We start from the raw sequence: 25541 nt of genomic DNA, 5'->3' as shown, positions 1-25541 counted from the left end.
CCACAAAATCTAGAAACTTCCTCTTTAAAAAAAGTTGAGATTTTTCTCATAATCATATGACTCCAGGATCTGGGGCTTAAGGGAACCACTAAGCAAGATGAGACTAGTGATAAAGTCAGGAGAGTTGGTGATGCTGGGGATGTTTTGAACAGAAGGGTTAGTGGAACTGAATTCTGCTCTCCCTACATGAGGAAGTTTGCTCGGGTTGCTTCTCGGAGAGAAGAATGAAGCTATCTGAGGGGGCAGCTGGTCTGTCTTCCCTCATCCACCGCTCCAATCATCTGCCAATGAATTAGCAGCACTCCATGATTCTTGGAATCAAAGATAGCTGATGCAGCTAATAAATTAACCATGGGTCTTTATCTGTCACCAGCAGATCCTGTACCAATACAGCAGAAACTGTCTCTGATGTGACATAACCAGGTGAGACTCCAGATCCACACGTGATGGAGATGCATGGCACTGAGGCTGTGTCTACATTTGCACGATTGTGCGCCAAAGCAGCTGCTTTTGCACAAAAACATGCTGCTTGTCTACACTGGCGGGGAGTTTTTGCGCAAGAACACTGACGTTCTAATGTGTGAAATCAGTGCTTCTTGCGCAAGAACTATGATGCTCCCGCTCAGGAATAAGCCCTCTTGCGCAAGTGTTCTTGCACAAGAGGCCAGTGTAGACAGGCAACGTGAATTTCTTGCCCAAGAAAGCCCAATGGCTAAAATGTCCATTGGAGCTTTCTTGCACAAGAGAGCGTCTACACTGGCATGGATGATCTTGCGCAAAAGCACATCTCTTGCACAAAGGCATATGCCAGTGTAGATGCTCTCTTGCGCAAATACTCTAACGCAAAAACTCTTGCGTTAAAGAGTATTTGTGCAAAATCTTGCCAATGTAGACGTAGCCTGAGAGTTTGAGCTGAACCAGCTCCATAACCCCATTCTTACCCTGCCCTTCCCCTCCCATTTCGGGAAGCTAATTCACACCTGTGCTTCATTACTATAACGTACTTGGCCTCTGAACAAAGCAGAGAAAGCCTCATAAGTCACCACAACTCCCCCACTGCCATAGGTCTGTTCATTGTGAAGGGCTTCCAATGGCTAGGGTCTGACTCATCAAAAAGAGATGAGAACATCTCTGGCTAGGGAACAGAGAGCTTTGGGATATGGGGAATCCTAATTTCCCCAGTTCCTCCTCCCCCCAATATGGAGGTGGATGTTGTGGTTAAAGGACAGTATTGGGAGTTGGGACAGCTGGGATCTTTCTATGCCAGAAACTCCTGGGGGACGCTGGCAAGTCACCCGCTCTCTCTTGGCCTCATTGCCCCCAAATCTAATCAAAGCTCTGTAGCTGGCTAGTGGCATCTATAGCCCAATAGCCTCTGAGCACCCTACACCTCCATCGGGGCTATGGCTACTTCCCTGTGTCCATGCCTTGTCTGCCAAGTGTCTCCAGGCCGGCCTGTGGAAGGGTCTGCGGAGAGCAAAACCCACTCCTGTCCCAGGGCCTCCCCCTGTTGCCATTCACAGGGACGTAGCCAACACCCAACCTGGCTGCTTGTCACTGTGGCAGTGAGTTCCGCCTTTCCCCAGGCGGGCTGGCTGGGGGCCGGCTCCCCTGGCGTGTGAGAGCAGAATCCTGCCCGTCAGGCGGCGCTGCGGGGGAGGGACTCTGATAATCCGCCTGTGGGGGCTGCAGGGCTGGGAAGAAGCCGGCCGGGATGCGCGTGCAGGGCGCGCGGCTCCGCAGCGGAGCCAGCTGCCGGCTCCCCGGGGGGCAGCTGCGGCGCCAGGCTGAGCGAGCGCAGGTGGCCGCCCCGTGACGGACAGGCCTGCCCTGACGTCAGGCGGGGGGCGGGGCCCAGGGCGGGGCTCTCCGGGGCAGAGGCAGGGGCTGGGCGCGGGGCAGATGTGCCGGGTTGCTCCGGCTCGGCTCGCAAAGGCGGCGGGCGAGGAAGGAGCGAGGCGAGCCCGCTCTCGCCCTGCAGGTAAGTGCATGGGCCGGGGATGCTCTGCCCCTGGCTGAGGTGCTGCTTTGCCCCTGGGGAGACGGGAAATCCGCAGCAGGGGCTCCAGCTCCCCGCTCTCTCCTGCTTTCCCGGGGCCCTTTGATTCCTGCGGGTGAGGGGCTGGGGCAGGAGGGGTGATGGGCAGAGGCAGGGGGGCTGGAATCATTTGTCTAGTGCGGGTGCTGCGAGCCACTGAACCAACCTGCCAAGGCTGTGTATAAAGGACACCCCTTCAGGTTGGGGCTGCTGCGCTCCTGCTCCTACTTCCAGCCCCGACGGGCAGGGGAGGGCTGAGCAGGGATGAAGTGAGTTCCCCAGGCAGCCATCCCATACAGCTGTCCGGGCTCTGTAGCCCTTTCCCTGCCCCCTATAATGGACAATGGGGCTGCTGCATTTGTATCCTCTTGTGTGGGCAAGTAGTTCAGTCTCCCGCAGGGTTGCACTGGAGACGTGCCATCCTGTAATAGCTCTGTGTGGACAGTGGGCTCTGTGAAGAGGTGGCATTCCCCAGGGGGAAAGGGCTTGGTGCCCTCTCGTTTTGCCTAGGGGCTGGAAGGGGAGGCATTGGGGTGGAGGTGTGTGTGCTGGGGCCTGACCTGGCATGTTAGAGGAGAAGGGTACCATCATTTTCACAAGCTCTGTTTGTGCCATTGAAATCCTAAATGCATATCTGCTGTCCCTATTTGGGTTACAAAGGCTGCTGCTAACTGAAGGCAGGAGGGTCCATGGGACACATGTACAGTGTCCGATAGGGGCAAAGAGAGGTGATAACTGGTGTATTTAAGCATTTTGTCTTGTGGGAGGCATTGACTTGACACTTCAGTGGTTTTTTAAAAAGTTTGATGGGGGATGATGATGAGTCTATCAGTACCACATCCCTCTATTATTACATTTCATATATTTGGCTTAAAATACTTCTGTGAGCTACCACCTTATGAGCTCGATTCATCTCTTCCTTACCTCAGTTAACTCCGCTGAATTCAGTGGAGTTACTTCTGACTCACAGGTGCTGTAAGTGTGCAAAGAATCAAGGTTCCTGTGTTGTTTAGTTGCGTGCACTAAAGACCAAATGGCTAACTTGTATTTGCATAAATGAACGTGACTTTGTGAGTGTAGCATCACCTCAGACATTTCATTTGCTGGAGCTTTAACACTTCACTGGCTGTGTGGGAAAGGCACGTTTTAGAGTAATAATGCTGAACTTTTGGAACCCCGGAGTGACGTGGTGCAAGTGATCCACTAGCTTGTAGCTGTACACAGTTACTAATGCCGTTCTGAATTGCTGAAGCAAGGAATGGAAATGGTCACTCTTCTGCACCTGAAAGCTGTTGGATGTCAAGTGTTCTCTGTACTCATGGGAATAATCCTGCACCAATGGGCTGGAGTAGGTGACCTACTATGATTTATCTATCTCTAATAAATGTATGGTGTTTCTGGATCAAAACATGACTGTCTTATTTATGCCTGTCTGGGTGCTTACAATTAGATATTGAAATAAATTTTGTGATTTGTTTTTCAGAGGGAGCTATAGGTGCCTGATTGTCTGAGAAATGACCTAACCTTAGTGGTGTTAGATAATGCCAGGCTTAGTGCTCTTACACTTCTTTGCTCTGTCATTGGCTGCATAAAACTAATGATCAGATCCTCTTAAATAAATCCCCATCGGTGACTTACAATGTGCAGCCGATTTTTGCTGCTGCCCTCCATGAAAGATTGTGGTGCTTGTTAACTACTTCACACTTGTAAAGCAATGTATGACTATCAGATGACAAGACTCTGGGACAGGTCAGCATGACAAATCTCATTTAAGAGGCAGGGAGATGCCATCTAGCCTTGAGCAAGCTGCTTCAAGTCGTTGATGGGGCTGGGATTAGAGCTCCCAGTGACGGGCCACTTAGGCTAGTGAGTGTGCTGCACGAGTGGCCCTTCTTCATCCCCATGGGCCACAAGGTTCTCCTAGCCAAGACGGTCTCCCGAGAGAGGGTAGTTTTTGTGCTTGTGTGGTGTATGCCGATATCAGCACCTTGATTGGATGCAGGGGAGTTCTCCCAAGGTTGTGTGCAATCAGCATGCACCTCATTTTACATGCCCTTGCTTTATATGTGTGTCACTGTAGTAACACTGGAATGAAAAAAACCCTTAAAAACTATGTGGAGGGAAACCAGCAGAATCTGACAACCCTGCCTGTGAGCAATGATAAACCAGATGTCTTGCAGACCACACCTAGAACCCCAATGGGCTGCAGGATGCCCATCTCTGTACTAGAACATATATATTCAAACTGGAGGGCACCTCCTTGCCAGGTGTAGCCATGAAGTTATTGGGGGGGAGGGTGGGAAGGCATGAGGACCTGATGGAAAGTAGCACTTTCTCACATTCTTTGTTTTGCAATATTGGAAAATTCTGAAACTAAGCATAAAACTGCTGCCAAATAACCACAAGAAGGCAACCTGTACCCATTTTACAGCATTTTGGGGATAAACATCAGCAGAGGCCTAAATGCCAGTAACTATAACTGACATATAATGAGTTTGAACTAACTAATGTACTAGCCCAGGAGCGACCAACCTAAACCCGAGAAGGAGCCAGAATTTACCAATGTCTATTGCCAAAGAGCAACAGTTATGTCACCAGCCCTGATCATCTCCCCACCACCACTCTCAGCACATCCCGCCCAGTGGCAGCCCCACCGGTCAGTGCCACCTCCTCCTTTTCCTCCTGCTCACTGGGATCAGCTCTCAGTGGGAGACACTGGATGGGGGGAAGCATGGCTGTGACAGGCTCAGTGGAGAGAGTAGGATGTGGCAGGATCCTAGGGGAAAGGATGGAGCGGGACAGCGTCTAGGGCAGAGCTGGGAGTTGAATAGTGAGCACCCTCTGGTTCAGTGAAAAGTTGGCACTTGTAGCTCCAGCCCTGGATTTGGTACCTATGTAAGGAACCACATATTCACTTCGGAAGAGCCGCATCTGGCTCTGGAGCCACAGGGGAGCCACAGGTCAGCCACCCCTGTTACTAGCCTAAGGGATTAAGGGACCCCAATGTTATGAGGGTGTGGAAGTTAAAATATGGTGACACTGGGAGGAGTCACTCATGACTATGCATGATGGACATCAAGACCTATACAACCTTTGATCATGGGTTTACATCACTGGAGTTCTCTAGCCACATATTGGAGTCAGACTAGGATCTGTCTTTCCTTGGGGAGGACTAAAAAGGTTAAGCTGAGCATACGCATGTAATGCTGCCGGAAGTAATCATGGGATTGTATTACTTCACCTTACTTGTTTGGATTGTCTGTCTTCTAGGACTAATCATAATAATAATACAAAATCTGCAACTTCAAATGGTTTTTCCTGCATGGGAGTGTTGTTGTCACTGCTATGAACATTGGGTCTTTAATTTTGATAATACTGAGCTGAATGTTGGGACAAGAATCCTCCAAATTTTAGGATATTAATTAGGAATTCTAAATATTCTAAACAGCTAATGTACTCAATACCTAATGAATAGATGAAGCAACACAGGAGAATGAGAGCAAGAGAGTTGCTGGGGTGGACGGGAGCAGAGCAGGGGGACAGGTCCAAACTGGGGAAGAGAGTGGGCGGAGGATTCATGGGGCATGAATTTTTTAAGTAGGGGAGGTGTGAGCAGCAAAAAAGTTTGGGAGCCTGTCCTAGAACTTGTGACCTCTAGCCCCATGCTTGTTCGACTAGACTTGGCCTTTTCCCAGTGTATATGAGTAGAGTTCTGAAGTCTGTACAGTACATGTATGGTTTGTATAGTGAGAAGTATGTCTTTCTGGAGGCTGTAGGATGAATGTTATGAGCAGAAATACATAAATCAGGGTGACTTCAGTTGCAAGGGGGTTCAGCAGTCCTTTCCTTCTTCCTGAGATACTCAGTTTCTGCATTGAACAAATCTGGAAACTAAAGCAAAACTCAGCCTAAAAAAGTGGTGAGTTTTCAGTGGGCTTTGCATGGAATCCACTGAGCTTCGCATGGTTTCTACCCCAGAACTATACTTAAAACTAGGGATGTGAATGGTTAACCATTTACTTGGTACCGATTAACTCGTACCTTGAAGCAGTCCCTTGCCTGCACTTGGCCATGCATGGAGGGCTGCTCCAGCCCCACTGGGGTTAGGGGTTGGCTGCCCCGGTGTGGGGGAGGGGCAGGAGCCAGCGTAGCCAATAGCACTGCTGGACCCCTGTGCTATGTCTGTCTGCCTGCCTAAACACCCACAGACACCACTCATGGCAATAATACAGTGTTCTAAGCCAAAAGGGCTCATTGTGAGTATCTAGTCTGCTCTCCTTTGTAACAAAGACCATTGAACTTCCCCATAGTATTTCCTAGAGCAGATCTTTAGAAAACAACCAATCTTCATTAAACAATTGCCAGTGGTAGAGAATCGAAATACATCTTGGTAAATTGTTCTAATGGTTAATTACTCTCACGATTAAAAATTTGCATCTTATTCCCAGCCTGAATTTATCTTGCTTCAACTTCCAGGCATTGGATGGTGTTATACCATTCTCTGTTTGACTGAGAAGCCCATTACAGGCAGTCCCCGGGTTACGTACAAGATAGGGACTGTAGGTTTGTTCTTAAGTTGAATTTGTATGTAAGTCGGAACTGGTACATATTGTAGGGGAAACTCTAGCCAAAAATTTCACCAGAGCTCAGTTTTATTCTCCCACACCTCACTTCCCTCAGTCCTTTATTCTCAAGCTGAGGTGTCTGCTGAGAAAAACCGCTCCTCATCTCCCTGGTCTGCTGGGCTGGGGGGAGGGCGCTAGCTTCGCGTCTCCCTGGTCTACTGGGGGGAAGCAGCTAGTGCGGGGTTGTCTCTCCCCATTTGTAAGTAGGGATTCGATGTAAGTTGGATCCATATAACCCGGGGACTGCCTGTATTAGATATTTGTTCCCCACATAGATACCTGTAGACTGTAATCAAGTCACCCTTTAACATTCGCTTTCTCATGAGGCTTGGAAAGAGTCTATTTAAATTGCTAGTTAGCCTCAATTTCACCTGGCACTCAGCAATTGACGACAAATCCATGGGCAGTAGTAGGCAAGCACAGCCTCCTCCTCACATAGAGCCTTAAGGAGTCTGGTATCCTGGCCCCTCAGTTGTGTAGGGTGCCCCTCCCCCTGTATGCTAGCTGTCATGGCCTCGCTCACTCATTCATTGACCAGGACTACTGGGGGGTCTGTCTGCTGCTTCTAGGCTTACAGAGCAGCTCAGCAGTCAAAACCACTGATGGAGGCAGGAGGTAAAAGGGGCAACTCGTTTCAGATTTTTTGGTGTGGGGGGGGAATCAGACTCACGTTCTGCATGCTGTGATTGGGGGGGCAGAGTGAGAGTATGGGGGGGCAGACTGAGGAAAGCAGTTTCTACCGTATGACTGAGCGTGCTCACTTACAAGCTAAGCAGTCAGTCAGGGGAGGGAGGGATCAACCTGTCCACTCTCCCCCTCACACATCACCTCTTTCTAGGGGCTATTAAGGCACTTAAACTCTAGTATTTTGGCAGATAACTTAGCAATTGGCTGACATGAGCACTGTATCTAATTCCTATATAAAATAAAATAAATATTAGACCCACTCAGATCTTCTACTAACATGGTCTGACATCTTGTGGCAAGTCACTTAAGGGACACTGGTTAGGTTTAAAATGTTAACATGCATGCAGAATTTGTAACAAAGTGAGAAGAGAGAGACTGTCAGGACTCCTGGGTTCTCTTTCCTCTCTGGAAGGGGAGGAGTCTATGAGGTTACAGCAGGGGACAGATACTTATGGGTTCTATATAATAATGTCAGAACAATGATCGATTGACCCACTATCATGTCACCCAACAGGCACCAATGGCAGGTGCTTCTGAAGGAATGAACAAAACAGGTAATCCTCAAATGGTCCATCCCCTGATGTCCATTCACAGCTTCTGGCAAACAGAGGCAAGGACAGTGGTCACTAACCAGTAGATCGGGATCTACTGGTAGATCTTGGAGCCTCTTACAAGTGATCCTGACTGGTTTGGCCAAGAGGCTGTCAAGTGCCAGAACTTCAGCTGTCCCTCCCCTCTCTGCTGCTCATCTCATGCCCTTTGCCTTGGAGCTGTCTCCTCAGAAGCCTCCTACTTGTTGTGAAGAGGAGGGAAAGGAGGGTGCTGATGTCAGGATGCTCCCTTTCTCACCCTGCATCCTATCGCCACAGAGCAGAGAGGGGGCACAACAGGACTTGGGATGCAGTTTGCGGACTGCTTTTGGGAATGGTGCAAGGCCAGTGTAGGGGTGAGCCTGCCTTAGCCCACTGGGAGGCTCCACCCCAGAAGCCACCTGAGGTAAGCAGTGCCCAACTGGAGCCCACATCCTGAAACCCTACCCCAGTCACGAACCCCCTCTTGCACCCCAATCCCTTGCCCTAGCCTCGAGCATCCATGCAGCAAATGCCCTCTCAGAACCTGCACTTAGAACCTCCTCTGGTACCCCAATGGTCTGCCCCAAGCTCAGCTCAGAGCCTGCCTCACATGCCAGATACCTTAATCCAAGACCAGAGCCTGCACCCCAATCCTCTGCCCTAGCCTGATGAGAGTGAGGGAGGATGGGGGAGGGAGGGAGGATGGAGTGAACAGGGGAGGGGCCTCGAAGAAGGGGTACAAAGGAGGCAGGGCCAGAGTATTTGTATCTGAGGTAGATCTTGGATTGTACTTAAATTCAAAAAGTGATATTGTGCTTATAGAGGTTGGAGACCACTGGGCTAGGGACACCATCCCTACCCATTCTGGATACTCGCTATGGATGGTCCTATTCTCCTTGAATTTACTTCATTCTTATTGGAATCCTGTTACAGTTTGGGCCTTTCCACCATCCCCTGGAAAAGTGTGCCACAGGCTGACTGAGAAGAAATAATTTCTTTTGTCTTAAAGCCACTGCCTATAAATGTAATTGGGTGACCTTGTGTTACGTTAGTGAAGGAGTAAGTAGCATTTTCTTATTCAAACTTTCCACACCATTCATGATTTTCTAGACCTCTAACATATCCCCCCACCCTGTAATCATTTCTTTTTCAAGCTGAAGAATCCTAGTCTTGTTAATATCTCCTCATGTGGAAGCTGTGCCTAACCCTGATCATGATTGTTGTCCTTCTCTGTACCTTTTCCAAATCCAATACATCTTTTTTAGATTGGGTGACCAGGCATGCATGCAGTAATCAAGATGTGGGCCAGGCATGACTTTATATAAAGGTAATATGATATTTTATGTCATCTTACCTATTTTTCTCTGAATGATTCTCAATATTCTGTTAGCTTTTTAGATTGCTAATGCACATTGAGCATGTTTTCAGGGAACTATCCCCAACAGTTTCTCTTGAGTGATACCAGCTAATTTAGACCCCAATGTTTTATATGTATAGTTGGATTATAATTTTCTTTGTGCATTACTGTGCATTTATTAACGTTTCATTCCACCTGCCACTGTGTTGCCCAATCACCAGTTTTGTGAGATCCCTTTGCAGTTTTGTTATTCCTGTAACTTTTTGCAATTTGCTTTGGACTTAACTGTTTTGAGTAATTTTTGTATCATCTGCAAATTTTGCCACCTCACTGTTTATCCTCTTTTCAAAATCATTTATGAATATGTTGAATAGGACTGGTCCCAATGCAGACAACTCTTTCCCTCTTACCTTTTAAGTGGATACCTGGTAATATTTTTATGATGATCGAATGATCCTTCAATTACTTGAATGACGAGCATTTTATCATCTGAAATCACTCTCCTTCCCTCTGTTTAGAAACAAACTTCCTGCCCCAAATGCAAAACTGGGAGCAGCACAAGCTCTGGTGGTGTTAAGAGCTGCCTCTGGGGGTAGGACATGTGCTTTAAATACAGGGATCAAAACTTCAGTGGAAGGGCGGGGGAGCTACTGCACCTTCTGATCTCCCCAGAAGTGTGCCCCTGCAACTGCTCCAGGGCCTGGAGATTCAAAAGGGCCCAGGTCTCCCTACTGTCCCTACCACTAGTATGCCCTTGGTTCCTTAAATTGTTGCTGGAGCCCCAGGTGGCACGCTTGATAAGGGCTGGCTGAGGGGTGTGTGGCATGTTCCGAGCAGCAATAAGGATTAATGGGGAGTGGAGGCATAGCACGTTCCAGGCACTACTGAGGGCTGGCTGGCCCCAACCTCTACCCCACCCTATCTGCCCAAGGCCCTGTCCCTTCCAGGAGCATGGAGCCCAGAGGCCGGGTAATTCTGTTAGCAGCGGCGTTGCCTCCCCCACAGTCCTGGACTGATCCTCTTTGTGGTCCCAGCAGGCACATTCCTGGCTATGTTGTTCATGTGGCTGGGATAGGAGCAATGAGTGGGACTGGAACATGTAACGAAGGGCAGTGGTAGCTGCCGAACAATATTGGAGCTGGAGAGCCAATTGATTAATACTACAGTGCCCTAGGATCTAAGTTCAGGAAGAGTTTGAATGCACTTACATTTGTGGTGCATCCTCAGTTGCACTAATATAGTAAGGGAGGCTAAGTTTGTTGTGTTGTTTCTAATGGGCACTCCCCTGCTCCCCTCCCCACCCTGCACAGAAAAAACAAACAAACCCTAGAGGAAAACTACTGTGCATATCCAGAGCTCAAATTTAAAATAGCGAATAAATGTGGAAAGGGAAACAAAGAGATTTTGTGCTGCAAAGTTGGTAAGCCAGAAATCGCTGGAAAGGTGAATAGTATTGCTGATCCTCTGAACTGTAAGCCTCATTTGACAATAAAAGACAATCAAGCAACCGTACCCCAGGCTTTGATAAAAGCCTGTTTTGGAAGAATGAGAGAAGGAAGAAGCTGCAGCTTGCCCACGCGATCTGGTACGCGTGTTGTGCTTTGAGGCAATTCCACTGAATATTGTCCATGGGGTTGGAGCTTTTTATTAGCTCTGCTTCACAAGTACACACCAGCAATATGTGCTTACCCAGAACATCATTTAAAAAAATGATGAGAAAAATGAAAGAAAAATAACTGTCTGAAGTTTTTGCTGATTACCAAGCTACAATAAAGGATCTTTTTGAGTAATCACACATTCTCTTTAGCAGCTGATTAAACCACCAGCCATGTATGTCTTCATAGTGTTTTACAGTGGCAAAAGGTATAGATGGCAATTACGACCTGAGCAACAATCCCATCCTGATTCTGCTAACCCCCAGTGCTGAAGAGATAGATACACCTGTTCCCTCTAATCTTTTCCTTCCATGTGCAGAATAAAATGTTTGTGCACTGAGGCATGCATGAACGCGCACTAGCAGTAAAAACACAAAACTTAGCTGTGGAAGCTCTGATAATCAGCTGGGCAGCATTTGAATCTCTCCTGAGAGGTCACACAAGTGCTCAGCTTACAAAGAATACTGTAGGACATTCTAGGTAGCGGATGAAGTGAGAGGACATGCACAAGGACTATAGATGGGAATGAAATAAGCTTCTCTGTGTATAGGACTGATATTCATAGCTGTGTATTTGTTTGGGGCTTTTTTTTCACTAAGGCAGTCACTGCTTCATTGCACTGCCTTATGAAATGGCAGCATGTGAAACGTGACATCAGTTAGCACTCTCCAGCTATTCTTCAGATTCCTCACTCCCCTACGCACCTTCTCTTTTGCCAATTTTAAGGATTTTTCTTGGGAGACGGCACAGTTCCGATAATGCTGCACAACTGTATGTTTATCACATGAAAGAGAACATGATAGTCAGGCTGTTTTTGGTTCCTCCAAATTGCTCGTCCTTCCCCATTCATTTCAAGTTAGAAATTGGAGCTACGATTAAAAATAATCCAGTTTTCTAAGTGAAACTGACAAAATCTGCTGTTCTGGGCATAGTTGCTGTCTCCAAGGTGCTTGAGACCCAGGGCAACCCAATGGGAAAAAATTGGGAACCCACCTGCCATAGCTGGCCACCAATCAGCTGTTTAGCAGCTGATGGGAAGGCACTTGGGAGGGGACAGATTGGAGTCAGCTGCAAGTGGGAGAAGGCTTTGGAGGAGCAAGAAATGGGTGGGCTTGGGGGGTTGAAGAAGGGGCAGAAGAGGGGTGGAAAAGGGACAGAGTGAGGGCCTTGTGCGGGCAGGGGAAGGGTAGAGTGGAGATGAGGCCTTGCGGTTGAGCGCTCACCGGGAACAATAAAAGTCAGTGGCTATGGTTCCAGGTGTAAGTCACTAATGTTCTAGGGGATGAGCTGATTCAGTAACTTTCATCCCACACACTTTTTCAATACTACTTCCAGAGAAATCCTATGGGGTCATCTAGCAGAATTGTTCGCTACAGTCTGTGTTCTACAATGTATTGTCCAGCGTAGCTTTAAAGGACTCCTTTCCTGGGAAGATGGTTGCATGGACTATTTATGGTTACGTCCGTTTAGACCAGGGGTCTCCAAACTACGGCCCGCGGGCCGGATGCGGCCCGCGAGGCCCTCTCATCCGGCCCGTGGAGACCTTTTTGTCTACGGAAAAAAAATTACGTGAAGAACAATTTGAGAACAAACTTGTCCGATGATAATCTCAGGTCACTGTTGATGTTAGGGACAACAAATCTAAAGCCAGAAATGTCTGCTATTTTGGCATCCAGGAAACAATTTCACCATTCACACTAATACAGGTGTTCATGTGTAGTGTATTAATGTGTTATTAAATAATAACTGAATAAAATAATATTACATAAATAATTAAAAACAACATCCATGTTTTGATTGTTTTTTATTTGGACCTCAAGTGTGTAGTCGGCCCCCGAACTGCTGTTTGATAGTTAATGCGGCCCTCGGGTTGAAAAGTTTGGAGACCCCTGGTTTAGACCAATGAAAAGGATTCCTCTTCCCCTGCCTTCTCCTTGGTGCTTATGCTCTTCGGAGTATCCCATGTCTGTTGCTTAATCCATGGTATTTGTATAGTTAGAATTGCTGTGCTACTATGTGGGCAGAGGACTGTGCCTTCTCAAGCACTGCTGAACCAAGATGGGCTAGATCTAGTACTAGTTGTTGCTGGTTGCTGCTGTCGTAAGGCCACATGAAGGGCCCTGAGGTGGAAAGCCCACCAGTGAGCTTGAGGGATTGTGAAGGGGCTCACACAGTTGAGAAAAGAGGGATGGGCAGTGATTGGAAAAAGCACAGATCTAGCATAGTCCCTCAGATGACAGAGCTCTTACTGCATTCCAGATATAAACTAAAGTTTCCACTCCAATCCTGTGAGATTTAGCCCAGCCCCATAAGACTTAGCCTAGCCCCATAAGCCAGCCCTTCCCTGGTGTAACTCCACACTCCCTGGCCCTACACAGAGAGCCATCGTTGTCCATGAAGTGCCATATACGTAGGCCTGTCATAATTACAATCTAGATCAGTGTTTCTTAAACTTTTTAAGACAAGAAACACCAAACAGTAATTTTTTTTTAATGAGGAACACCAAGGATTTTTTCTTGGGGGTGGGGGACAAGGGTCGGGGGAAAAGTTATTGAGGGGGAAAAAACGAGGGAAAGTTATTGAGCAGAAAAAAACAAGGTCTCCTGCCCCTTTAAGGGTGGCCATTTTGAATTCTGTTCTCTTTGGTACACCTCCGACTGCGGTGTGCCACGGTACACAGTTTAAGAAACACTGATCTAGATTAGAGTACATTTGGGTCCTTTAGGAATGCATGAGTTTCAGGTTTGGACACTATAACTGTCTATGGTGGTTGTGGGTTTTTATTATTTTTGCTCTCCTTCAGTCCTAGGATTTTGTAGCAGTTGTCCAGAGCAGCTTCTCCATTTTATTTAATGTTTATACCCAAGTATTTTGTGATCTTCACCCTTCCAGGGCTGGTACTAAGATCATCTGGGTGTTGTGTTTTGTGTGTGGGAAAGAGGCAACTGTATTTTTTTGTGGGAGGTGACTATTGGTAGTGGGTTTGTTGGCTTAGGAAGACACAGCTGGATTCTTGAGTTTTGATTTTGTTGTGGGCAGTTTAATAACTGCAGAATGGTGTAGGTGGGTGAATTACTTTTACTGGAGACTCCAATGTTTGAAATTGGGTATTTTTTAAAAGATATGAGTGGGCTTGCAAGGACTAGATTTTGGGGGGGGGGCGGTAAATGTCAATTGACAGAATTCACCATCCTCACACAAACAGATGACAAAACATTTCTAGTGATTAGAACTGAAATTTACAGGCAGTCAAAGTAAGAAAAATGTTGGTTGATAACTTATTATTGCATGATTTAAGGCTATTTACTTTGTATATTTTGGGTGCGGTTTTAACCATTTGTGTCTTACTGGTTTTAAGACTAACTTTTTGAATCTCAAATAAATTGACTGATTTCTCTTCCTCCCCCCCATCCCATAAAATTGAACGAGAATATAAAAATTGTAAAACCCATACTTTTTCCTCAACTGTGAAAATTTCAATATATAAAAATTGAAAATATTCACTGAAACTATAAAAATAGAATTTTCCAAACCTAGCTATGAGGTGTTTACCATGGCTTCTGTGGCACCAATCCCAAATGGTAAACAAACATTCTCTGTCTTTGTATCTCTCTCTGGTTTTGTAAATAGCTTTGACATATAAGGCCAAGTCCCCGCAGAACCAAATCGAGTTCAATTTTCCTCACTTTGTCACCCTTCTTCTAGTTCCTGTGCGCACTCTCTCTCTCTGACAGTATTCCCAGTGCAGTGAAATAGTGTCATCCAACTCAGTGTGGTGTAGAGAGTGATATTTTTAAAAAGTGATACACCACCCTATGTGGGTTGCTATTTATTATTTTTGTCATGCTATTTCCTATAACTAGAATGGGAAATATTGCAACTAACTATGTGCCTTTATGGGAACTATGATTTTTCTTGTGCACTGTACCTTCACACGGTTTTGTTTTTCTGTCTACTGAGGGAGTCAAGAAGATTGTTTTATAGAGGGAACTCTCTTCTCTCTCTGAAACGCTTCTGTTAGTTCTGGGTTTGATTTATTTTGTTTTTTGTTATAAATCATTCTGACATGAGAGTATGTGAACTGTTCTGTTTAATGCTGCATGTGGCAAATGTCCAGGTTTTACTGTCCTTCACTGAAGTGAATCTCATATGAGCACATGATGTAGTTTAAGTCAGCACTTAGATAATACACTGGTATGCGTCCACCTTAAAACTAGACCGATGTAGCTTGAATAAATAGCAGTGTTAAAAATCATAGGGTTCTCCTCCCCAGAGTATCTAGGTTACTAACCTTTTAGCTGGGTTAATTTTTATTCCAATAGTGCATGCTTTGGCAATATATTATGTCCTTCACTTACTTTTTGTGGACCACTATATTTGCTCCTGTCTATCCAGCACGACCTACACTCCTCAGGCATGTGTCCCACTGCAGTTAAAAACCCATGGCTGGTCTGTTGGCTCATAGGGCTTGGCTAAGGGACTGTTTTATTGTGGTGCAGATGTTTGGACCTGACTGGAGCCCAAGGTCTAGGTCCCTGTAAGGTGGGAGATCAGGCTGCACTCCCAGCTGGAACATCTACACTGCAATCAACAGCCACTTAGCCCAGCCCCATAAGCCTGAGTCAGCTGGCACAGGTCAACTGTGGGTGTCTAATTGCAGCCTAGACATAACTTTGAAGCCTTCACACCATGTATTATGCTCCCACTGGCACTTGACTATACTCATAACAGTGGCTCAGATCCTGAATCCACTGTTATGTGACTAATTATGTTCCTAACTCCCATTGTTAGGTGCCTAAATACTTTTCAGGTTCTGGGCTCATGTCCTTGACGTTAGTAGCCCTAGAATTGGGCAAACCAGTTCTAAGTCCCTCTCCCACCTGCAGCCTTCCCTCAAATTGAGCCACGGTCCATTATTAGAACCAAACCTTTTTTGGGGGCTCTGAAACACTTGGGTGTCTCTCTCTCACAAATCCATCTAGTTCATCATATGTCTGTGCTATGTAATGTTCTAGCAGATAAGTAGCCAGAAATACCAGGAGTCTCATGAGCGAGCCTTTTCTTACGAAGTCTCCAACTTGTTTTGGAGACAGGTGATATGGACATTTCTGAGAATGTGACTCTATCCTTCTCAGCTCTCTCTGGTTTACCCATCACAACTAACAATGACCTAGTTCCACATGGTGCTGAGAGTCTTCTAATAGATGCTGAACATTCTCCACTCCTGTTGTCCTCAGCAGGACCTCAGCCTCTTGAAGACTGGGCCCAATGCTCTTGATAATGAAAATGTCCTTTTTTGAAATGTCATCCCATACACTCTTCCCTTGTCCTGATATTCAGCCTGGCTGTGAGCCAAGCAACTGAACTCCACTCAAATGCCCTTCCTTCCCCACTGGTCAGACTAAAGGAAACAGAGTAATGAGCATATCAAACAACCTCAACCAGTTCCGTTCCCTTGGGTATTGAAATACCTTTGCTAGAGGCAGAGATGTCTCATGGTGCATTCCTATTCAGAGAGGTGTTTAAGCAGAGAAACCTTTACGCTCAGGGAGATTTAAATCACTAGATGACACAAGCCAGTTTACCTTATTTAATGTATAAAAATAAATCACTTACTGAGCCAGAGAGCAGACGATAGCCTGGAATAAATCCTGTGCAAAGGACCAGAGCCTCTGTATGTAAAAATACAACTGTGATCTCACTTACACTTTTTTTTAAAAATCTATTTAAAACAAAGAAAAGGAATTTGTGACCTTGTGTTAAGAGCAGGGAGCTAGGATTTTGGAGTTATGATTATGGTTCTACCTTTGTGGGGTGGGCAACTTACATGAGCAAAACTTCCAAACTTGTGTGTTCAAATGAAGAACTCAATAGCATATTTAGACACCTAAATAAGGGCCCTGACTTTCAGAGGAGTTGAAACACTTTTCATTAACATTTGTAATTCAGAGTACAGGCAGTCCCCGACTTACGCGGATCCGACTTGCGTCGGATCCGCAGTTACGAACGGGGCTTTTCTCGCCCCGGAGGACACGGACTGCGTGACCTCGCGGTCCCGCTGCCCGTGTACTCCGGGGCGAGAAAAGCTGCTCCGCGTCTCCCTGGTCTGCAGACCAGGAAGACGCGGAGCAAAGCCACGGAGGGGTTTGGGCAGCGCGGCAGCCCAGGTGCGCCTGGGCTGCCGGCTGCCTGAGCCCCTCCGTGGCTTTGCAAAGCCTCGGCGGAAGCCGGCAGCAGGACAGCCCAGAAGCGCCTGGGCTGCCCTGCTGCCCGAGCCCCTCCGCGGCTTTGCTCCTCGTCTTCCTGGAGACCCCCCAGCAGACCAGGGAGACACGGAGCAAAGCTGGGGAGGATGCGGGCGGGACCGCGACGCATCTCCGCGGTCCCGCCGTCCGGGTTTCCCTGGTCTGCTGGGGGGCGCAGCTAGTGCACCCCCCAGCAGACCAAGCTTTTCTTGGCTGGGGTAGAGCAGCTGGGGCTGCTGGGTTGGTCCTGCAGCGCCGCTCCGTGGCGCTACTGGACCAACCGGGCAGCACCCCAGCTGCTCTTCCCCAGGTGTCCCCAAGTCAGCCGCTGCTTAAACTGATCAGCGGCTGACTACAGGAAGCCCGAGGCAGAGTTGCTCTGCCTCGGGCTTCCTGGAATCAGCCGCTGATCAGTTTCAGCAGTGGCTGACTTGGGGACACCTGGGGCAGAGCAGCTTGGGTGCTGCCCGGTTGGTCCCCGCAGCGCCGCCCCTGCCGGGACCTACCCGGCAGCGCCCCAGCTGCTCTGTCCTAGGTGTCCAGATTCAGCTGCTGTTGAAACTGATCAGCGGCTGATTCCAGGCAGCCCAGGGCAGAGCAACTCTGCCTCGGGCTTCCTGTAGTCAGCTGCTGGTCAGTTTCAGCAGTGGCTGAATCTGGAAGCCAGTTCCGACTTGCATACAAATTCAACTTAGGGACTGTAGGTTTGTTCTTATCTTGTACGTAACCCGGGGACTGCCTGTACTTCTGTTTGGGCATCTACTGTGTGCCAGTTTTTGCCCTTGACCTCCATTTGTCTTTATACATCTTTAAACGAGGATGCTATTTTCCTGCTGCACAGGGCTGCTGTGAGGATCAGTTAATGTTTGTAAAGAACGTTCAGATCCCTGGATAGAAGGTGTTCTAGATCTACAACTCACTGAGTATGTTTTGCCTGATTAAGGATATGTTTTTGACTTAAAATGGAATTTGCCTTATGCAATGGCCCATATTCCATTTAAGTCCTCCAAGGAGGGTTAAGTGGAATTTAAGGGTACGTCTAGACTACATGCCTCTGGCGACAGAGGCATGTAGATTAGGGTACCGGACATAGTAAAATGAAGCGGCGATTTAAATAATCGCCGCTTCATTTAAATTTACGTGGCTGCCGCGCTGAGCCGACAAACAGCTGATCAGCTGTTTGTCGGCTCAGCGCGGCAGCCATGTAAATTTAAATGAAGCGGCGATTTAAGTCGGTCACAGACCTGCAAGAGGCTTGAGCAAAGGAATAAGTCATGGTTCTCAACCCGTGGGTGGAGTGCCAAAATTGGGTCACCAGAACATTTCTAAAGGTCCTGTGGCTGGGCTCGGTTCCCCGCACTGGGCATTGTGACCTCTGGGGTTCCAGCTCTACTAAGGTTTGGCCCAGCTGGCATGATGATGCGAGTCCTGGTAGGCCAAATATAAGTGAAGCACTGCAACCCCATGAGCCAGATCACAGCTCCATTAGCACAAATTTGGTCAAGACTGAGGGCCAAACCTGGGTGTTGCTGCAACCCCAGAGCCAGAAGTCACCCAAGCAAGGCCTTCAGCACAGGGGCTGCAGGAGCCATCACTGAGGGGTGAGTACTGTTTAGGACCAAATCCCCCCAGGGAGTAGGATCTCACTCAAACCACCACAAGGTCTCCACCAGACTATTTAGTGGGTCACAACAGGCCATAAACCTTTACAAATGGATCTCATCTCCTGAGCCCAAAAGGTTGAGAATCACTGGAATAAATACTCCTTTTGAAGAGACTTAGCTTGGCCTTGGCGCTTACTCAGCTTTCACTAAGGCATTGCAGAGCACCTGGGAATGGCCAAACTGGAATTAGATTATGCTTGTTTCTACAACTAATATAGGAAGAGTAGAACCTCAATTTTTCTGGATCTGTGTGGGACCAGTTCAGTAATACTGTATTTTACATCATGCTGAAAGTAGTACTGAAACATTAGACACTCTGTAGCTCTTCCAAAAATATAAAACTTTGGAATTCCCACTGGCTTTTCTGCCAAAAGATTTACGGGCTGGTTTATTAGTTTCTTTATTGATTATTCATTGTTTATTATCATCATAGTATTTATTTGCCCCTCATGGTTTGCAGGCACAATGAACCACAACAAGTATTTCTACTTTGTATATTAGATTACAATTTAGTATTATGAAGTAGCGTGAAATCCCATGGTTATGGCCTAAGAGCATGCGGAAGATATTGTTGCAATTAGCAGTACCACTGCTGGAGAAAATCAGATGCTTAATTTTGCTTTAATTTTTTATTCTGTTTGTGTAAGCATGGGATCTTTCTTTTTATCTTATTACATCTTCACACTCATTTTCTCCTAGCCTGTCACAGCTTCAAAATTCATGGAGGCTACGTCTACACTGCCGGCTTTGCCTATGCAAATGAAGCGCAGATTAGCATATTGCAGTGCTTGATTAGCATGATTTATTCAAGCCGTTTTTGTGCAAGGGGTTTTTGTGCAAAAACAAGCAGTGTGGATGGAGTCTTTTGCGCAAAACCCCTGTTTTGTGCAAGATGCTTATGCCCCGGAGAGGCATTTGTGAGTATGATTTGTGGAATGAAGAACTGGACTGAAACCACTAACTTGGTTCACCAAATAGGCTACCAAATAGCCATCTACTTAGGTACTTATTTGACTCCCATCACTATAGTATATGGTTGTCCCATGATCAGAAATACACATTGTGCTATCACACCTGTTAATTAAGGATGCACCATATTCATTTTATGGATGGGGACCTGAGGTATGAAGACCCCAGTGTTTACATTTTCAGAAGTGCCCAAGGGATGTAGTGCCCTAAGTCCCATTTTCCAAAGCAACTTGAGCTCTTAGGGGACTGAGACTCACTGAAAGTCATCCAGACTTGGACCTCTGAGTTCCCAAGTCACTTCGGAAAATGGGACCCATATGCCTATGTCACTTAAGTGCTTTTGAAAATGTTTTCCCTCTAGGGAGTTGGTCAAAGTTGCACAGGAAATCTGTGGCATAGCTGGGCATTCAGCCTGGGTGTCGCAGACCCCTATCACGCAGTCAACTTTGCCATCCGGTAACAATAACTTTTTGTCAGTCCCGAACCATGTTTCGTGCTAACAAGCTTCCCATCCCACATCATATCCTATTGGAGCCCTTCTCCACCACAGGGAAGGGGTCTGGCATGGGTAAGCAGGAAGAGAGGAAAAAGGATCATCTACCCTAAGCCATCCAGAATCTCCCTACTAAAAAGTGAACTAGCTTGGTCATCTTCTCAGTCTCCCTCATGTACACCAGGTATGCTCAGAGCCAGTATATAGTGTTGGTGTTGGGGATGGGGGGGGTAGCCAACAATTATGGGTTTCCATCGATTACTGTCACTTTTAGTTTTCTGAACAAACCAGTTTTTGATTACACCTGATATTGCAGTAGCATTAATTACATGGTAACTAACATCCCTGGAACAATTAGCTATCTAAACAAAGATAATACGGGTAACTAAATTTCATCCTTCAGGGTGCAAAGGGATCCCTTTCAGGGGTCACAAAAGTATTTTCCCATGTAATTGCACAGTAGAGTAGATGAATTTGTTTTTTTAAATCTTTCCCTCTGAAATGGTATTGGCAACCACAAAAGGCAAGGTGCTGGATTAGAGGGGTTAGGAAATCTTGGGAATCTTGTTGATTGTGGGATTATTTCTAGGATCTCACTCAACTTTTGCAGTGTATGTGTTTTCAGGCCTTGGTTGATGTAAATAAGTGGTGTGGCCTGTTTACAGAGAGCCGTCAGGCCCTCTCCCTCTGCTCTTCTCTCCTCCTCCTCCAAGCTGAACTGCTGAGTTTGAGGGAGTTGGATACTTTCATCCCATTTTAAATGATATCATGCTGATTGTTCGGAGATGGTTGGCTATGAAAAGCTTTTCCCCATCTGCCTGTCAGTGTCTGGAAATCTGCTTGCTGGCCACAGAGTACCTTTGAGGTCTTTGCTCAGCCTAAGAGTACCTTAGAGCTCTTTGCTCTAAGAGCCAGGACTCTGCTGTTAAAGGGAGTTGCTTGTGGCTTCTGTCAGCTGCATAAGCTGAAATTTCTGCTGTTTTCAGAGCAAGGCTGCATTTCTCAGGTAGTGGTGTGATATTTCTGCTCTGTACAGGCAGTCCCCGAGTTATGCGGATCCGACTTACGTCGAATCCGCAGTTACGAACGGGGATTTTCTCGCCCCGGAGGACTGGAGCGGTGGGACGCCTGGTCCCGCCGCCCGCCTCCTCCGGGGCGAGAAAAGCTGCTCCCCATCTCCCTGGTCTGCTGGGGGAGCCAGCAGACCAGGGAGACGGGGAGCAAAGCGGCGGAGGACCCGGGGCCGGATCCGCGGCGCTTCCAGCTGATCTGGAAGCGCCGCGGTCCGGCCCGGGTCCTCCGCCGCTTTGCTCCGCGTCTCCCTGGTCTGCTGGGGGGGGACTCAGCTAGTGCCTCCCCCCCCCCCAGAAGACCAGGGAGATGTGGAGCAAAGCCCGGGGCCTGTGGTAGAGCAGGTGGGGCGCTGCCGGTTGGTCCCGCAGCAACGCTCCTTGGCGCTACTGGACCAACCCGGCAGCACCCCAGCTGCTCTTCCCCAGGAGTCCTGATTCAGCTGCTGCTGATCAGTTTCAGCAGCGGCTGAATCAGGACGCCTGGGGCAGAGCAGCTGGGGTGCTGCTGGGTTGGTCCAGTAGCGCCGAGGAGCAGCCGCGCTACTGGACCAACCCAGCAGCACCCAAGCTGCTCTGCCCCAGGCGTCCCCAAGTCAGCCGCTGCTGAAACTGACCAGCGGCTGACTACAGGAAGCCCGAGGCAGAGTTGCTCTGCCCCGGGCTTCCTGGAATCAGCTACTGATCAGTTTCAGCAGCAGCTGACTTGGGGACGCCTGGGGTTCTTAAGTTGAATCTGTATGTAAGTCGGAACTGGTGTCCAGATTCAGCCGCTGTTGAAACTGATCAGTTTCAGCAGCGGCTGAATCTGGACACCAGTTCCGACTTACATACAGATTCAACTTAAGAACAAACCTACAGTCCCTATGTTGTACGTAACCCGGGGACTGCCTGTACTTGGTCAGAACAGCTCCCCAAGCACCGAGCTCTTTGCTTCAACAGCATTTTACAGAAATTCGGGGCTTAATCCTCCCAAGTGTCTTACTATACGCTATACAGGCTCCCTGAGCCCAATGGGAGTGTGTACGATAGTAAGGGCAATTCTGCGTAGAAAGACCACATTCTTAACAGCTTGGCACCCCAGTCAGATCCTAATTTTTCCAAAAGGGCACAGCTACCCAGTTTCTTCCATCTCTTGCTTCGGTCTTCCATCGTGTGTTCACATCTACTTACAAAAATCTCTAGACTCACATGCAGCCTGTTCAGCCCAGCTCCTTCAGTAAACTGCCCACATTCTGTAAGTCAGGGTAGAATTTGGCCTTTTTTTCTTTTCACATGGCTGCAGCACTGGTATCTTGGCCAGTCTGACATTGCTAAGGAGCTGTCACACTGTCTGTCAGTCCCATGCATTTATTTTCCATTTGTTTGCAGGGCAATTGAGAGTGAGGTGTGACTGCATCCTGGAGATGAACGATATATGCCTCGTACAGAATATATATGCTGACACACTCACAGGTCCTCCGGCAATGAATGGTTTGACCATTCCATTGGCACTTGCCCTGGTAGGTGCAGAAATAGCTGACTAGCTTGGTTTTTAGTGTTGTCTGACACTTCCCTATTGGACGTCTAACGAGACTTGACACTTTAAAGTGGGGTAACACTTGTGTATGATGCCTGTCACGGTTACCAGGCTAACAGCACCTCTTATCCCCTTTGTCTCTTGAATTACACCAGCTCAGATCCACAGGCCTCACCTCTGACGGGGCTAGGGTCCACATCCTTTTCCCTTCTGATGGAGGATTTATGCTTGCAGTTCCCTTGCACTTCACTGTGTTTATCCCCACAGGTCTGTCCTTTAGTCTAAACCCCAAAGTTTTGCTTTCTTGCTCACACAGCTCTGACAGCATGTCTCCATGATCCACCAGCTTTTGCAGAGCACAGTACGTTTATTATAGAACAAAAGCATGTTGGCGAAAATACTTCATAAAACAATGAACAATCTACATGTGCGTGCGCTAGGTTTACCAGAAGTCAGCCATCTTTTACCTGGGGAATCTGGTAGATTTCAGAGTCTTTCAGATTCTTCCAGCAGGGTCTACCGTCTCATGTTAGGTTCTTTTGATCGAAATGAGAGACGGGCAACAAGCCCACAAGTTTTGTTTCTTTCCTGAGTCTCTTGAATGCAGTTTGAAGCAGTATGTTCTCACCAAGAGATGGTACTTGTCTGAAGTTGTTTCTCTGGCCCAGGATCTGCAGTAATTATCCCTGGCTGATTTTAGTTTCTAGAGGAAGCTCCTTAACCCTCATGCATGGAACCAGTATACAATCTGTGGATTACTGAGATACAGGTGAAATGTATAAAATTGATACAGTGGTTGCAAAGAGATTGCACGTGTCTGTAATATCGCCCACAATACCATTTAGAGCATGGTTTAGGCTGATGATTAAGAAGAATTTCCTAATAGTTATATTTATCAGGCAGTAAAATAGTTTCCCAGTAGAGGCGTTAAATTGTATTACCTAATGCAGTATACTCTCAAATTTACCTTGTGATTGTAATTGTTGGTATATCCTCAGCAAAGGGTTAAGTGCCTTACAGACAGGTAAGAAGTTATAGGGCAAAATCCTGTCTTCACCTGAAGTCCATGGCAAAACTTCCATTGGCTTGTGGAGGGCCAGGATTCCACCCAGAGTCTCAGCCCCAAGGAGCCTTCAAACTGCATACCATAGAGAACAATCTTGCTTTGGCCACCTTGGGGAATTAGATCGTTTCAATTTTTTTTTTTCCACGTGCCATCTTTGGAAAGGGGAGGGTGTATTTTCCCCAAATTGATTGTGAGCTTCCCGTGGTTCTTGAGAATATCTTTTAGATTCCATAGGATAAGATATGGGGGTGGGGGAGGGGGACAAAGCACAGGTCAGTTTGTGCTTGAAAGCCATGTGCAAATCCCAGCTCCTTGCTGCAGCTACTGATTCAAGGATGAATCTGAGTTCTACTCGCTGGTGCTGTTTTGGGAAGATCTTCTGAGCTGCAGGACAGACAGGCAGGTTCATTGCGAGGTGAGATGACGGAAGCAGAGCTCCAGTAAAAGCTTTTAACCATTAGTCACCACTGTGTGAGTCTTTCTGGAGATGGCAGGAGTGAAAGGCCAGGTTTAGCATGGTCTGTGTCTCAGCAAAGCGGTGAGGAACGGGAATTAGGAGTGCAAGAGTTGTACAGTGCTCTTTCATTTGCTGAGTTATCCTGGTTTGCTGCTCCTAAGATACCAGAGAAAAATGTTCTGCTGCACCCAGGGCATTCTTGAACAAGCTACGTGTGGCGGAAATTCCTGCTGCCTGTTGTCCGAACATACCCATTATGGGCTCCACCACTGAATTGGCTCTTTCTCTGCCTGAAGGGTCTGTAGGGATACCATGCTCCTGATTTCTGGGACTCTAGCACTAGTCTGTGATAAAGGCTCTTCTTCCTATGTTAGAGTGAATTTTAATGTTAGTGATATGTGTTGGTTCAACAAACAAGCACAGCGTGTGTCCTGTATTGGTATCCCAGGCAGTTGCCTGGTGTGAAGCAAATGCTTCTAGATGGGATTTGGCAGTTCGGTCTCATCACGTCTATTCAGGTCCAGGCCTCTTAACTGCAAATGCCAAGTGGGGCCAATTAGTGGTGTTCGTGTGTGGTGCACCCAGGGGGAACTAGTCTGAGTCCAGGAAACCGCCCTCATGTGGGCCCGTCAACAGCCATCCCCTGTAAGGACAGTCACTTACAGCTGAGCTGGATTGGAGCCAGCCACCTGCAGATGAAAGGCCATGTCATCTGTTAGCTCGCCTCTTGGGCCATCCAGGCCAGTGGAAAGTTTGGAAAGTTACATAGTATGTTCTGTGTCAAGACTTCAGTAAAACCCTTTTGTGCTGTGAGAAGGCCAGTGCTAAAATGCAAAGGCAAATGTGTGCCTAGAGGGATACTGAAGCTGTATGGCAGCTCTATGGCTCTTCTGGATCTGCCTCAAGTGAGGCTGATCCCAATGTACAAGTGAGAGTAATGGGCCGGGAGGAACTGACCAGTTGAAGGCCTGTCCCCCTTCCCCTGGAGGGACTGAAGAGCAGCTCTTGTTCTTCCTTGAGCACTTGTCTGTGTGCTGTACGGTCCCCTGTAGACTCCAGTGTAAGACCCTGTCACAGATGTCTGTGCAAATGCTGAAACTGGCCCTAAGTACCCTTCAGGGAGT

At 47.4% G+C, this 25541-nt stretch overlaps 1 protein-coding gene across 10 annotated transcripts in view; it reads left to right on the top strand.

Annotated features, from left to right (window-relative positions):
• Nucleotides 1-1615: 1615 nt before the first annotated feature.
• MAPK4 (mitogen-activated protein kinase 4) overlaps nucleotides 1616-25541 on the top strand; it is a 162105-nt gene continuing 138179 nt past the window's right edge. For 3 of the 10 annotated variants that reach the window (XM_075932666.2, XM_075932660.2, XM_075932663.2), the window contains exon 1: nucleotides 1621-1981. The gene's annotated coding sequence lies outside the window, so the exon portion shown is untranslated. Of the gene's footprint in view, nucleotides 1982-9187; nucleotides 9250-22746; nucleotides 22878-25541 lie in introns of all 10 variants that reach the window. The other 7 variants (XM_075932662.2, XM_075932665.2, XM_075932661.2 and 4 more) reach the window with 5 other exon arrangements.

The sequence above is a fragment of the Pelodiscus sinensis genome, chromosome 6, assembly GCF_052426305.1.
Source record: "Pelodiscus sinensis isolate ZL-2025 chromosome 6, ASM5242630v1, whole genome shotgun sequence".
In the NCBI taxonomy this organism is placed as follows: Eukaryota; Metazoa; Chordata; order Testudines; family Trionychidae; genus Pelodiscus; species Pelodiscus sinensis.
Note: the sequence above shows the minus strand (reverse complement) of the source record. Positions and strands in the feature narration are given on the sequence as shown.